We start from the raw sequence: 16,978 nt of genomic DNA on the forward strand, positions 1-16,978 counted from the left end.
TGGTAAACTATTCCACCCACTTCGTTCTTAACAAAAGGAGAAAATCTTACTACATACCATGAAGTTGCCTAAAGAAAACTGCTGCCTTTGTCTGGGCTAGATTAGCCCAGACCACTGGCCAGGCCACTGAACAATTTTAAGATTTTTTTGATTTCATACCTAATGGGTTCCTGAGCAAATGACTAGCCCAAGATTACCTACTAGCAAAATAAGACAGAGTATGTAAAGTGACTAATAAAAACTGTTACACTAATATTAAAAAGAGGGAGCTCACAAGAAAACACAGTAAAATATTTCATGATCAAGTCAACTGGCTCTAAGATTTTGGTAAGGGAAATACTTTGGCTCCTACCACTTGGAAGCAAAAAAAAAAAAAAAAAAAAAAGTGCTCTCCCTTAACTTACATGGTCTTTACCCCCTGTTCATTTTTGGCTCATGTAAACTCATCCTAATTTTCCAATTTGTCTCTTCTGGAATTCAATAGTTTCAAGTAAAAGTGAGGGTCATGCAGATATTCCAGCCATAACCAACAACTGGAATTCAATAGTTTCATGTAAAAGTGAGGGTCATGCAGATATTCCAGCCATAACCAACAACTGGTTATGAATTTATAGCTCCTCCAGAGGATTTTTATCCCATGCTTAGGCAAGGATGATGTTCTGACACAGCATGAAGAGGACACAGCTTTGTAGATTTGCCATAAATATTAAGAGACAAAAATCTCTGAGAGAAAGAGGATGTAGGCAAAGAGGTAACCAAGGATCAGAAAAACAGCCAGAGGTAATCAGTCCCCACATCTTCCCCCAGAGTTGCCAGCAATCTGAAATCACTATTGGAGAAAAGCTGCTACTCAGGACAGGCAAAGGCACTGCTGACTGCATCCCTGCAACGATCTATTATAATATCATTATAATAAAATTATCGTGGCTGACACTCCTACTTCCTTCATGCACCTGATACCTTGCCATTTTCAAAACTTCATAAAATGACCAGAAAATGGGCAATCACCAAAATTCTGGAAATATCCACAATTTCCTGGAAAACTCCACTCAAAGAACCACTGATTCTGCCCTAAATCATGTAAAGGGATAACCCCAAGGGCTGCAGTTCACCTTTGACTATGCACATATTCCTCTTGGTTATGTATTTTTGTTTGCTAATAGATCTTATTCCTCTGCTAGCCTTATCTATGTCTGATCCTCAAATTGCGGGGAAGGGCATCAAAGAAGAAAACCTGGACTTTCGGCAGGCGCTGCGGCTCACTAGGCTAATCCTCCACCTGCGGTGCCAGCACCCCGGGTTCTAGTCCTGGGCAGAGCGCCAGATTCTGTCCCGGTTGCTCCTCTTCCAGTCCAGCTCTCTGCTGTGGCCCAGGAGGGCAGTGGAGGATGGCCTGAGTGATTGGGCCCTGCACCCGCAAGGGAGACCAGGAGAAAGCACCTGGCTCCAGGCTTCGGATCAGTGCAGTGCGTTGGCCGCAGCGGCTACAAGGGGGTGAACCAATGGGAAGGAAGACCTTTCTCTCTGTCTCTCTCTCTCACTGTCCACTCTGCCTGTCCAAAAAAAAAAAAAAAAAAAAAAAAAAAAGAAAAGAAAAAGAAAACCTGGACTTTCGTTCTTCCAACAACATTACTTCAGGAGTGAGAATTTTCTCATATGAATTTTAAGGGTACATAAATATTCAGACTATAGCAATTAGGGACATGATGGAGGCAGTTCTGAGTTTCAGAAGCATCATTTTATGATACTTTGAAGAATAAAATGAAATACCATAAAGTAGCAAGTCACTAGTTCAAAGTTTATTCTTCCAATATAGCTTTTATCTAAAACTATATATTTGTGCAACCTATGACACAAATCATAGTAAGAGAAACATCTGAAGTCTTCAAATACCAATATATCATTTTTTGCTTCTCAAGTGAAGCAAGCTGGGAATGTCTCTCCCTCATTATAGAAAGTGCATTTAAACTTGAAATACTGCACATCATTAGCACATCAAAATGTTCTTTAAATCTCTTTGGTAAACATAAATATAATAAAGCTAGTACCATCATTTCTTTAGGTAATGAATATCTGCTGAGCACCCACTGTGTGCCAAGTACTGTTTTAGGTATTAAAGATTATATCAAAGAAGAAAACCAATATTCATGTCCGGAGGTGAATGTGAGGTTGAAAATGATTAAATTATATATTCAAAGTATTAGAAGGTGATAAGAGCTGTAAAAAAAAAATAAAGCAGGGTTAGGATGATGAGAAATGTTGAAGAGGAGAGGGACTTAAATAGTTTACTTAGTCACCTCTGATTTTAAAAGTGATATTTAATCAACAATTTGTGCAAATGACTGGGGAAAGAGCTCTCTTAGTATAGAAAAATTAAAAACTAGGTTAAATACCTAAAGAGGTAATGCCTAAATATTTAAGGAAGAAGAAAGGACCCATGTTGCTAAAACTAAGTGACCAAAAAGGAGAGAAATAAAATAAAAACTTTGAAGAAATAGCTTGGGGACAACATCTTACAGAGCTTAGCTGGCGCTGTAGGGTGTTTGGTTTTTACTCTGAATGAGAAGAGGACTACTGCAGGATTTTGAGCAAAGGAATGATATTATTTGGCTTCTGTTTTAAAAGATCATCCTTGTTGCAGCAGGCATTGTGGCACAGCAGATTAATCCACACCCCATAAGAGGTGTCTGGTCCAAGTCTATGCTTCTGATAGTTTCCTAATAATGTGCCTGGGTGGAAGCAGATGATGACACAAGCACTTAGTTGCTACCACCCATTGAAGCCATTCAGGGAGAGAACCAGTCGCAGATGTAAGATCAATCAGTCTCTCTCTCTCTCTCTCACTTTATCTCTCTCTCTCTTTCTCTCTCTATTACTTTGCCTTTCAAATAAATAAACCTTAGGGCCAACGCTATGGTATAGCGGGTAAAGCCGCCACCTGCAGTGCCGGCATCCCATATGGGCGCCAGTTCAAGTCGCCACTGCTCCACTTCCGATTCAGTTCTCGTCTACAGCCTGGGAAAGCAGAAGATGGCCCAAGTCCTTGGGCCCCTGCACCAATATGGGAGACCCGGAAGAAGCTCCTGGCTCTTGACTTCAGATCGATGCAGCTCTGGCCATTGCAGCCATCTGGGGAGAGAACTGGTGGACGAAATACTTCTCTCTCTCTCTCTCTGCCTCTGCCTCTGTCTTTCTGTAACTCTGGCTTTCAAATAAATCTTTTAAAATAAATAAACCTTTAAAAATAATAGTAATCTTGCTTCCATATTACAAATAGCACAAATAAATGAAGTCAGCAAGGATAGAACCATTAAAGCCAATTTGGAGGTCACTGCAGTAATATACAAAAGAGATTATGATGACTTGTACTAGAATGGGAGAAGAATCAGATTCTGGGTCTATTACTACAGGAGAACAACCAGGATTTTCAGATGAACATGGGATATAACAGAAAGAGAAAGATTGCTCTAAGATTTTGAGTAACTGAAAAGACTGGGTTTCAAATGAACATGGGATATAACAGAAAGAGAAAGATTGCTCTAAGATTTTGAGTAACTGAAAAGACTGGGTTACCCTTAACTAAGATAGAAACAACTGTCGATGGGGCAGATTTAGAGAGGAAAATCAGAAGTTCCATTTTGGACATGTTAAAGCTGAGATGACTATTAGTTGTACAATAGCTCCCATCTGTAACTGGATTTCTAAGTTAGAGGTTCTGAGGGAATACAAGTTGAAAGACATCAGTATGCAGTATGTATTTAAACCATGCATCCAAATGCCTTCATAGAATAAGTATGGATCTGATGTTGGCAAGAATTTCTTACAAAGGGCCAGATAGTAAATATTTTAGGCTTTGAGGGCTACTTAATCTCAGTCACAACCACTCAAATGTAATTCAAAAGCAGCCATAAATAACACATTTTGAAATGGGCATTGCTATGTTCCAATTAAAGTTATATTTATCAAATCAGGCACAGGTTGGATTTGAAGCTGTGCACCTTAGTTTACCAATTGCTGATACAGACAAACATGAAAGATGGGTCAAAAATTGAGCCCTGGAACACAAGTTTAAGAGAACAGGGAGGAAGTAGATAAGGACACAGGAAGTTGAAAATAAACTGCCAGAGAAGCAGTAGAAAAACCAGGAAAATGTATATTGTGAGCAAGAAGTGAAGAAAGTATCTGAAGAAATACAGAATGATCCAAGGATATGAAATGTAGCTGACCAATTAAAATGAAGACTGAATTTTGTCAATAATATGAAGACTCCTGGGATGTTGGCAAGAACAGTTTAGCAAACTGATTGGGGGCAAAAAATTGAATGAAGTGGTTTCAAGATAGGATGGGGAAAAAAGACAAAAGGATATAAAATACCATTGGGAATTTCGCAGCAAAAAGGACAAAAGGTAAGGACAAGAGGATATTTTAGAAAAAAAAGGGTCAAAAACAGCTATTTTCATATTGATGAGAATGATCAAATAAAGACAAGGAAGTTAGTGTAGAAGGGAGAATTCGGAAGGCAATGTCCTTCACTAGCTAGAAATAATAGAATGTAACAAACCAATGAAGATATTATCTTTCGATAAAAATGAGACGTTTAATCTATAATAACAAATGACAGGCCAGGTATATGAAAACTATGAGAAGCTGTAGCAGGTTGCTGTCTCTGATCATGGCAGATTATAAAAAATCATCTTCTGAAAGCTCAACAGCTGAGAGGAATGAGACCAAAGGACAGAAAAGGTAAACAAGAGTTAATTAAGGAAGCGGGAAAGTGTTTGATTAAGAAAGTACAGCGGTGAGCAGTCCACTTGAGGTCCACATCATGCATTTCGAGTGAAAGCAGTCAGCTATGCTCTTTTGTTTATTTTTCTTCCCTGTTCATCTACACAGGGGCAAAAAACACTAGCTTAAGTTTAACCAGTGTTAGAGTTTCATAAAGTTCATGACAGAACAACAGAAAGGTAATATAAGTAACTAGATATGCAAGAGTATAACTATACTAAGTACTCTGCCACTGACATGGGAGACCCAGAAGAAGTTCTGGGATCCTGCATTTGGCCTGTCCAACCCTGCTAGTTGTGGAGCATTTGGAATTTGGGAGTGAATCAGCAGATGAAACAGTTTCTCCCTGTCTGGCCTTCTACCTTGCAAATAAATAAATAAATAAATAAATCATTTAAATAAAAACTATTATGAATTAGAATAGCAATTAATCTGGGTAAAGGGTAAGCTAACAGTATGAATGGGTGAGAAACAGTGGAAAGGTAGTAAGATTAAAGACTCCAGCCATTAAGGCCATCTGGGGAGTGAACCAGCAAATGGAAGACCTCTCTCTCTTTCTCTCTTCTCTCTCTCTCTGTCTCTCTATAACTCTGCCTTTCAAAAAAATAAATCTTTAAAAAAGGAAGACTGTAGTTCCCACTGGAATTGAAAGATGGTTAAGTTTGAAGAATTATATGGAGTAAGCTGGAAAGAGAGGAGGTGCTGATCACAGACACTGCATACCTATTCATCCATTTAAATCATCCATCAGAAACTGCTGGTATATTTAATCAACAAGCATGATAAACCACTGCAACACTGAGGGAAAAGTATTGACTATTTTTCCCTGGGGCAGTTCATTTTTTTTCCAAAGGCAGATCATGACAGTTCCCTCCTCGTACAACCTTGAATAGACAAAGATATCTTTCTGGGGGATGCCCGTGAATGTCTCAAGAATGAACTAATAAATGAGAAATGTGTGGAACTATCTGTCCACTGTCTAGAGCTTCTTCTGCTATTAAGGTGGAAATTTATAATACCTTTGTAAACAATGAAGGTAAATCCAGCAGCAAGGCTACATTGCGGACAACATGATTTAATGCAGCACCCCATATTAGAGAACTGGTTGGAGTCCCAGCTGCTCTGCTTCCTACCCAGCTCTCTGCTAAAGCACCTGGGAAAGAAGAAGAAGAAGGCCTAGGTGCTTGGGCCCTGGCCACCCATGTAGATGACCCAACTGATGTTCCTGGCTCCTAGTTTCAGCCTGGTCCAGACCCGGCCATTATGTCCACTTGGGAAGTGAACCAACAGATGGAATATTGCTGTCCCTACCTAAGTCACTCTGCCTTTCAAATAAACAAACTACATCTCTTTTTGAAAACTTGAAAGAATTTGGCAAAGTTCAATATTCTTCATTTTTGAAATAATTTAAAAGCATTGGCCTTATTTCACCTTTAAATATTTTATGGAATTCAGTTGTCAAGCTATCTTGGACTGTTCTTTTATGGGAGATTTTTAATTACTGCTTCACTCTCATTATTGTTATGAGTTTGCTTAGATTTTCTATATCTTCTATATTTAATCTTGGAAAGTTATATGTATCTAGAATTTTTTAAAATATTTATTTATTCATTTGAAGGGCAGAGTTATAGACAAAGACAGAGACTCTAACACCTGCTCATTCACTCCCCTAACAGCCACAACCACCAGGGCTGAGCCAAACTGGAACCAGGCTGAAGCCAGAAGCTTCTTCCAGGTCTCCAATGTGGGTATCAGGGACCCAAACATTGGGCCATCATCTGTTGCTTTCCCAAGCCAATAGCAGGGAGCTGGATCAGAAATAGAGTAGCCAGGACCCAAACCAGTGTCCATATGGGATGCTAGCAACACAGGTGGTACCTTTATCTGCTATGCCACAACATCAGCCCTGTATCAAGGAGTGTATCCATTCTTCAAGGTTTTCCAGTTGGTTGGCATTCAATTATTGGGCTGCAGGATATATGGGAAATCTTTGTGTTACTACTCCACAATGTTTTCTTTGTAAATTTAAAACTATTCTGAAATGAATTGTTAAAAAAAACTTAAAAGAAAATATTCAGCAAATTAACCAAATGAGTTAAATATATAAACATACATATGTAGAGATAGAGTTAGCCCTTTTTTAGAATGCCCTGAAGTTTTTATTTTTTCTTTTTCCAAAGTTTTATTTATTTTTTTGAAAGGCAGAGTTAGCAAGAGAGAGACAGAGTCAGAGACACAGAGATACAGGGAAAGATCTTCTATCCTCTGGTTTACTCTCCAGATGGCTTCAATGGCCAGAGCTGGGCTGCTCCAAAGCCAGAAGCCAGGAGCTTCCTCCAAGTCACTCATGTGGGTACAAGGGACTAAGCACCAGGACCATTCTCTGCTGCTTTCCCAGGCATACCAGCAAGGGAGTTGGATCAAAAGTAGAGCAGCTCGGACTTGAACCAGCGACATATGGGATGCTGGACTCTCAGGCAGCAGCTTTACCTGCTACACCACAATGTTGGTCCCTGAAGTTTTTCTTTTTAAAAAGTTTTATTTGTTTGTTTATTTATGAGAGATACCTTCCATTTTCTGGTTCACACCCCCCAAATAACTACACAACCATGGTATGAGCTAGGCCAAAGCCAGGAGACCAGAACTTTAAGAACTCCATAAGTCTACTATATGGGTGGCAGGGACCCAAATATTGACTTCTCTCCTGCTGCCTTCCAGGGTACACATTAGCAGGAAGCTGAACTGGAAGCAAAGCAGAGACTTGAACCCAGGCACTCCAACATGGCATGCAAGCATCCCAAGTAACATCTTAACCACAACATCACAACCATAAAGCTTGTCGTTTCTCTCCGTCTAAGAAACTTCAGAACAATGTTTACAACTCAGGAGAGTATCTAGTATTTATCAAGAGCTCTGTTAAGTATTAGCTGAATGAACCAACAGCCAGTGAGACTGCCTTCTCTTGGAAACAAGTGACCTCCATCTAACATTCAGTTTTTTCATTTTGCTTGTGACATAAAAAATCTGAGTCAAGCCTTGTTTTTTTTTTTTTCCCTTTTCCCAGTTCAATACTTACACAAGTTATTCTCCAACTCACATTAAGGTAACAACCTTGCTTCATAAATACAATACTGACAGAACTGTACTATTTATAGTCCCTTGGCTTCAAAATACATTTCCCCCTTTGTTAATTCATTTTCTCTTCTCCCCTGTCCTCGGTCTTTACAAGATGATGTGTAACAGGGACAAATCTTACCCAGCTTTGCTCATGCTCATGAGGAAGCTGAGAGCCTAGAAAGCTGTACTTTATACACCAACATGATGCCAGCCAAGCCCTGGCAAGAGAATGATTGAATATCTTCAGATTAATTTCATGGCTATTTGTTCCATCCCAGAATCACATCAAGCACAGGCCTCTAAGTTGAAATTGCTTCACCCTGTCCTTGCTTCCCAGGTAAAAGCAGTGAAAAATGAGCACATTCCCCACCCTCTAATGATAAATAATGACTTTTCCCTTCACAACTGATATGTATTTTACAACATCATCAGAGAAGTCTAATTACCAAACAAAATGATAAGATATATCAGGACACGAGGAGTCTGGATTAAACTCACAAGAAATAGCCATTTGCATCTTTGTCATCCTTCAGTGTCATTGCAGTAATAGAAAAGTGGCAACTGGAAGGTACATAATGAATATCCTATTACATATTCATTTGGATTGTAAATAACTTCAAATTTTAAACTACCCAGTCCAAAAAAGAAAATGAAGGAGAAGAGTTCAAACATGTCTGGCTACTAAAGGAGAACTGACAAGCAGAGTTTAAGGGAAAAATAGTTGAAGGAAGATTTAGCATTGACTGAGTAGATAAATAGCATGCAGCCCACAGGAAGGGGAGCATTCGCTTTCAATCCTTTGACAGAGTAAGTCTGGCTTTTGTAAATTTTGATCTGCTTTTGTTCAAATGGCCTAACATTATGTTTTCTGCAATGGAGTCATTCTTGTAATCACATTTTGTTTTGCAATAACAATCTGTTGAGCATAAGTGTGGTTCTTAGCTTCTGAAGGTTGTCCTGATTGTCAGCTCATTCCTCGTTTTAGGCCTACATGGCTCATTGAACTGGGTACTCAATTGAGACTTTGAGTAGCCAAGATTCTTGTCGATTGAGCCTGAACTAATCATTTCAGTATCTATAGGAACAGAAATTATAACCTATCATAAGGGAACAGTAGCTACATAAATAAATGATTAAAAAAAGCTGCAAGGCATGCATTTGGCACAATTATTAAGATACCTCTTGGGATGCCTGAATCTCATACTGGTGTGCCTTAGTTCAGGTCCCTGCTCTGCTTCCAATCCCAGCTTCCTGCTAACATGAATCCTGGGAAGCAGCAGGCAATGGCTCGAGTACTTGAGTCTCTGCTAACCACATGTGGAACCTGAATTGAGTTCTTGGCTCCTGGCTTCAACTTCGACCAACGTGAACTGATGCAGACATTTGGGGAGTGAACCAACAGATGGAAAATATATTCATTCTCTCTCTCTCTCTCTCTCTCTCCCTCTCTCTCTCTTTTTCCCTCCCTCCCTCCCTTTCACACAATTAAAAAGTAAATAATTTGAAAGCATGGGGTATAGAGGATGAATTAATATTCATTGACTAGCTGCCAAGAATAAGGCACCATCAAAGTATTAACCAAGTTAAATAGATACCCTTATTTTATCCCCAACAGTCTTGTCTGCTTGGTATTAGCATATGCCATCTTATAAATAAAGGAAATAAAATTCAGAAAAGTTAAATGGTTTGCCAAAAGTCACACAGAAGTAAAGTGGTAGGCCTGATTTTTAACCCAGGTCTTTGTAAACCCACAGGTTTTATTCTTTTTTCACCCTATATAGTCTTAATTGCCTGTGTGAAAGTCATACAGGTCATAATAAAAAATATGTAAGTTACTGGAAGTTTCAGGCTAGGTTTTGTGTAGCCAATGCTTCTTAACGTGTCTGAAACAATGAATGCTATGAGAGATAGGGAAGGAAAGAATCACTCTACTTGAAAAATATTATATAAAATAAATGACAAAATATTTACCAATATAAAACAAACACATGTGCCAAAGAATTCATTTAACTAATTAAATAATGAGGGAACTAATAAGATGTTACAAATGGTACAAAAGGAAATTGAAAGAAACATATTTATGAGACACCGAAACAAATCTGCCCAGTAGATATGGAACTGGTCAAAACTCACAGAGTAATGATCAGCTGAATTTCCAGGGGACACAATTTGCATTTCTATGAATAAGAAATCATTTGCATTACTACCTGTATTATCAACCTATTATTAATGTTATAAAAATAGCTCAAAGAAAATTAAATACAGAGATAATACAAAAGGCTATATTAAACAGAATATTCTTTTTATTCATTCACATTATTTCATCAAAAACTATTTAAAAACAGAAAAATGAGTGTCATTTGGCTCAGCAGTTACAAAGCTACTTGGGATGCCAGCATTCCACACTAAAATGCTTATGTTTGAATCTCAGCTACTTCCCTTCCAATCCAGCTTTCTGCTAATGTGTATCATCCTTGAGAGGCAGTAAATGATGGCTCAAGTGCTTGGACCACCACTCATGTGGGAGACCCAGGTGGTATTCCTTCCTCCTAGCTTTTGCCTGGCGTGGCCCTGGATTTTACAGGCATTTGTGAAGTGAAACAGTAAATGAATGATCTCTGTCTCTCTGCCTTTCAAATAAGATGAAAATAAGTAAATATATTTAAATAAGAGAAAAACATAAAAACATCAAACCAGAGTAACTTCATTTTACTAAATCACAAGTATCAAGAAGAGCAATGTTTTGCTGATTATTACTATTTATGTTCAAAAACACTGCTGATCTATGAAACAAAAATGCATAATACCATTGTATATGTTTCCTCATAAGACTATAAGACTTCTAAAGTTTTATAAAAAACTGTTTCCTCTAAAAGTTTGAATTTACAGAATGTAAGCCTAGGTGATTTCAATACCAGCCCTAGAATCAGAATTATGCTGTCTGCCATTGCTGGACATCTGTTCTCCCACTGCCATCTCCTGCTTTCTTCTACCAATGCCAAAGAAAGCAAACAGAGATAAGGTCAGCCTCCAGATGTGCTGATTGAAGCCTGCCATCCTTAGCTTTTTGGTTTTGTTATGTCTAGTGCTCTTCTTTTTCCTTACTTTCTCTCTCCCTTTCTTTTTGCACAGCTCAGATGTTACATCTTTTTTTTCTAAAATTGGAATTTAGTACAAATATATTAATTATATAGACATGTGCCTTATAAGTAACTTCTCAGGAATGAATACTAGCCATAGATTTAGTTACACCAGTACTATCACCTTAGAGCCTGAAGTTAGTGCCTAAGATTGAAAATCACTTAATTCTTAAAGGTCACTGCCCCGGCTTAGAGTTTATCTTCCTATGTTTTCCTTTATGTATGATGTATTAAACTCCCTGTCCATAGACAGTACTTTGTCCAAAGATTAATATACTGTATTGTTACTTTACATGTTTCAAAAATACTAAGCAGTTTATTGTCTGAAAGTGATTAATGAACAACAGAAAATAGCTCCTCTAAAATCAAGGCATATCTGATAAAGAGAGAACCTAGTTATGAATACAATGAAATTCACCTACTGAGTATGAATGTTTGTGCTACGGTTGGTCTAATCCAGCCTCCTACTTGAGACGTGGGAATCATGTAGGTGGTGGAGACTCCCAGAATGATGGAAAGACCTTCTGTTCATCAGCAGCTTACTACACAGTCTGGAAAGGGACAAACTATAGCCAGCACATGTCAGCACAACACTGACAATCATGAATGAATGGAAATTTAGGGGCTTTTGTAGCAGCTGCTAGAGTGCTTCTCGTCCAGAATTTTGCTATGCTAGTTCTGAAAAGACACCATCAAACATTATGCCAGCAATTACATTAGGCTATTGGCAAAGCAGGGTTTATGCTGCGCTAGAAAATAATAGGTGCACCATACAAAGATACTCTTTTTCCCTATTTTACCACAGTGCTCTCCTCAAATCAATTCCAGCTTTGTTGAAGAATATTCAGATCTTTAGGAGAAAGATATGTTGGTGGTGCTTTAATTATGCATGAGAAATGCAAACAATGATATTCTGAATAATTGAAAGCTGTAACAATATTTTCATTATCATAAAATTTATATCAAAGATAGGTCCAAAAAGGATTTAAGATGATTCAAAATTCATTCAACTAACATTGGACTGAATATAAATATGACATGTGCTTCCCTTGAAGAAGCAAGCAGAAAAAGAGCCTCAAAAGCACCTAGCTAAATTACCAAGGGAAGGCAGATAACAGAGTGATTAATTCAGCTCACAGGTAGTCTTGTAGAGGTTCACAATTGCTCTGAATTTAAAGACAAAGAGGAAGAAAGACTTTTCCAGGTGCTAAAGGAATTACAAATGGTTAACTATATCAGGAATCAAGAGTACTTTACTAATTTCCAAAGTGATTGTAGAAGGCACAGTTGTTTGCTTTTCCACATATAAAAGACTTTTTTTAAAAAATTGGGAGGGAAATTCTGCTTCAGTGAAATGCAAAGGACCACATCTCCGCCACAAATACTAAAGATCAGCTAGGATGTATCATGACAAGTGACCCAGGCTAAGGCATGGGATCTTCCACCCAGGTTTTGAGTATCAAGAGTATTAAGCAAGGACGCAAATGTGTACACATACTTCAGAATTCATACTGAATTGCTGGAGAAGTGTTCAGTGTCCCCTAGCATTTGACTAAAGCTTGATATGTATGATTAATGTGAGAAGTAATATGGACACTGATCCTGTTATTCAATATGCTTTGCTTTTTATCAGTTGTCTAGTTCTCATTCTCCAATATCTTCTTGTTTCTGTGAGCTACCCCAAATCTTCCAAACAAATGTCTTTTCAATTTATATCTGCAAGACACAGTTTGTACAGCTTATTTGCAAGAAATCATACTCATACCAAGGACTGAAAGTGGACTTTGGTTTTTTCAACTAGAAGAATAGTGGCTTACATAACTGGTAGCAATTCCAATAGAATGGTATAGGCAGTGGCCAGACTCAATTGAAGTAATATTTAAGAGTATGTGGGCCGGCGCCGCAGCTCACTAGGCTAATCCTCCGCCTTGCGGCGCCCGCACACCGGGTTCTAGCCCCGGTCAGGGCGCAGGATTCTGTTCCGGTTGCCCCTCTTCCAGGCCAGCTCTCTGCTGTGGCCAGAGAATGCAGTGGAGGATGGCCCAAGTGCTTGGGCCCTGCACCCCATGGGAGACCAGGAAAAGCACCTGGCTCCTGCCATCGGATCGGCGTGGTGCGCCAGCCACAGCGTATCGGCTGTGGCGGCCATTGGAGGGTGAACCAACGGCAAAGGAAGACCTTTCTCTCTGTCTCTCTCTCTCTCACTGTCCACTCTGCCTGTCAAAAAAATAAAACAAAAAAAATAAAAAAAATAAAAAAAAAAGAGTATGTGAGAGGCTAATCCTCCGCCTGCGGCGCTGGCACACCGGGTTCTAGTCCCGGTTGGAGCGCCGAATTCTGTCCCGGTTGCTCCTCTTCCAGAACAGCTCTCTGCTGTGGCCAGGGAGTGCAGTGGAGGATGGCCCCGGTGCTTGGGCCCTGCACCCCATGGGAGACCAGGATAAGTACCTGGCTCCTGGCTTCGGATCCGCGCAGCACGCTGTGGGGGGGGGGGGGGGTTGTGAACCAAAGGAAAGGAAGATCTTTCTCTCTGTCTCTCTCTCTCACTGTCAACTCTGCCTGTCGAAAAAAAAAAAAAGAGTATGTGAGGGAAATAGATGCTTAAATATAGACGATTTTTTCAAATAGTTTTGCAGTGAATGAAAAAAAACAGGAAAATATCAAAGCAAATTCCTTTTTATTCATTTTTTTCAATAAAATTTTTAAACATCTTCACAATACTCTCTGTAGAAAGACAAACATTTTTACAAAAGAGGGAATATTTATTTATGTGAACTCCCATGGGAATGATTGGAAAATGAATGTTTAACAGGCCCTTATGGAAAGTTCAGACTTTAGAAAGTGTGAAAGTTAAGTTAAAGAAAATTTAGTGGCTCAATAAAAATGACATTGAGTATTCACATGTGATGTGTTCTGTTTAATCTGTGAAGTGAGATAAAAGATAAAGTATCAGTATATCTCAAATAAGGAAAATGATAAAAAGAACATACAAGAAACAAGAAGAGACTCTTAATAGTGTGAAGAAATGTTTGCAATGTTGATACCATTCATCAAGTAGAAAAAGATCAGGATTTATTTTTTAATAGAATTTTATTTTTTAGGATTTATTTATTTGAAAGTCAGAGTTACACAGAGAGAGGAGAGGCAGGCAGAGAGGTCTTCCATCCGCTGGTTCACTCCCCAGTTGGCCGCAACGGCCAGAGCTGCGCCAATCCAAAGCCAGGAGCCAGGAGCTTCTTCCAGGTCTCCCATGTGGGTGCAGGGGCCCAAGGACTTGGGCCATCTTCTACTGCTTTCCTAGGCCATAGCAGAGAGCTAGATAGGAAGTGGAGCAGCCAGGTCTCGAACCAGAGCCCATATGGGATGCCCGCGCTTCAGGCCAGGGCGTTAACCTGCTGTGCCACGGTGTTGGCCCCCCAGATTAATTTTTAAAGTGTATGTATATGGGGGCTGGTGCTGTGGTGTAGCAGGTAAAGGCACCGCCTGCAGTGCCGGCATCCCATATGGGCATCGGTTCAAGTCCTGGCTGCTCCACTTCCAATCCAGCTCTCTGCTATGGCCTGGGAAAGCAGTAGAAGATGGCCCAAGTCTTTGGACCCCTGCACCCGTGTGGGAGACCTGGAAGAAGCTCCTGGCTCCTGGCTCTTGGCTTGGAATCGGCACAGCTCTGGCTGTGTGGCCAACTGGGGAGTGAACCAGCAGATGGAAGACCTCTCTGCCTGCCTCTCCTCTCTCTGTGTAACTCTGACTTTCAAATAAATAAATATTAAAAAAAAAATAAAGTGTATGTATATGTATATATGTTAGGTGATCCTTTACTTTGTTTTCTGTTTGAAAGCTATGTTGATTATTATACAGCTCTGCATTCTCACATTAGCATTCCTTTTTTTTGCTATGACATTTTTCCTATCCTTCATACCTCATTTAAACAGTTTCTTCTGATATATCTAATCAAAATATGAAGAAATTAAAAAGTCTTTCTCTCTGTTGATCAAAATGCTAACAGTATCAGAGAAAAGTCATATTAATTGGAAAACATTTAAAAAATAAATGCTTTCTTAATTTCTAGATATAAACAGCACAAAATTTATTATCACATGTATAGTCATGCTATGCTGGCTTCAGAACTCTAATAAGAATGTGGGATCAAGGTCAAAAATACCAGTCTAAAATTATAACTAGCAAGAATGAATACAAAATAAAAGCAATTAGCTATCTACAGAAGTAGCATATCCCATGAGGTTCTGATTCACCTCTTTAGTGGCTAATATTATAATGTCCAGTGAAACAGAATGCCATGGAAAATGCAATGACCAGTATAGACTATCTGCTAGGCAAATAACTCAAGGGGAATGCAATAAACAGCACTCAGGCCTACATTAAATTCTCTTCTGAGATCATCTAATTTGGTAGATCCACCCACCCATACATACTAAGGCAGAATCACCTCCTAGGTGAACTGACATTTCTAAATATACAAAACTTACAAACACATTCCAGACTCACAGTGACCCCACTGACATTCAAACTCCTATAAGCTCCATCTAAAACCTTCCACAGACCTTTCTCTTAACGTCCTAACTTCAACAGGTTACAGAATCATTGGATTACTGGGTGAGGAGAAAACTTCCCCCAGAGAAGATAGCTTCATGGAGCATGAAGCCAAGGACCTGCTAAGAAAAAATCTGCCTTTCCAACACACCACCACCCCATTTTGCAAGATGCCAAAGGAATGTATTTCCTCTGCTAAACCTATTTATGGTAAAAACTGTTACTGGAACATGTGCTTCTGAGAACAGAGTAGCCAGAAATCCTAATTGTCTATTCCAATAAGCTCACAGTGGTCAAGAGGAAAATAAATATGTTCTAACTTGTTAAACCCAGATCTCTCTGAGAACAAAATGTAGTTTGTTCTATTTCTTCAACATTTTTTTTTTTTTGATCACTGGGACAGATTGTGACTGACTACAGTATGCAGCAGACAAACTACATTTCATAATTTTATCCTATGACTCATCCTGTAACAAGATGGCTGCCTCCAGACAAAATGAGAGTTTTGAATTCAAGCAAACAGAGGCTGCACAGCTTCCAAGCAACACCATATTATGTTCAGGATAAAAGCAAACAAGCTCTTTTTCTAGGGATCTACAAAGGGCCTTCTTTGAAGGGCATCCTTAGAGGCACTTGAGAAGCTGCACGGCCATCTGTTCTGGAGGCTGCAGAAGAAACGACTGCATGCAAATACAGGGTCACACTAGACAACTTCCACATTGGCTTCTAATCCTCAACCAGCTATCGCAGATTAAGCAGAATACGATCAGTAAGAGTGCCATTTAAAATGTCTTTTCTCCAAGATAAATATCTATATCCACTCACAAGGAAACAAATGATATAGGTCAACCCAATTAAAAAGCGTAGTAATTTGAAAAACAATGCCTAAAACAAGATTTCCTCAGAACAGAGACGGCGAGAATGATCCTGATATACAACAATCTGTTTCCTGAAGAAGAAATGGCCATTCTCCTCAGGAAACATTGACTGATATTTCCTGCTCTTTAAAAATAACATAAATGTGTAGGAGTCTTTCTTCTTTATGAAACTAATGTTTTATTGTTAGGTCTCCTTGGGGAAATATAATTTTTACAATTTCAAATGGCATCTGAAATCTATTTTTGTGTCTTAACAAGAGAAGCAATACTACCATCATGTGGTGAAGAGATTAAATTTATTTTATAAATGTCAGAGATGACATTTAAATCCACAAGTTAAAGTTCTAACCAAACGTACATTCATTCTTGTATCACTGGACAAATTCTCTGTAATAATTTGTAAGTTAGCCAAATTCTTTTAATAGAGGCAACATTCCTATGAAAAAGGGAAAACTAATTATTCCCAGTTAAGAAAAAGGGTTAACATTGGCTTTTTTTCCTTGTGCA

This window comes from Oryctolagus cuniculus, chromosome 7 (genome assembly GCF_051225735.1).
Source record: "Oryctolagus cuniculus isolate XC-2025 breed Fujian yellow rabbit chromosome 7, ASM5122573v1, whole genome shotgun sequence".
Lineage (NCBI taxonomy): Eukaryota > Metazoa > Chordata > Mammalia > Lagomorpha > Leporidae > Oryctolagus > Oryctolagus cuniculus.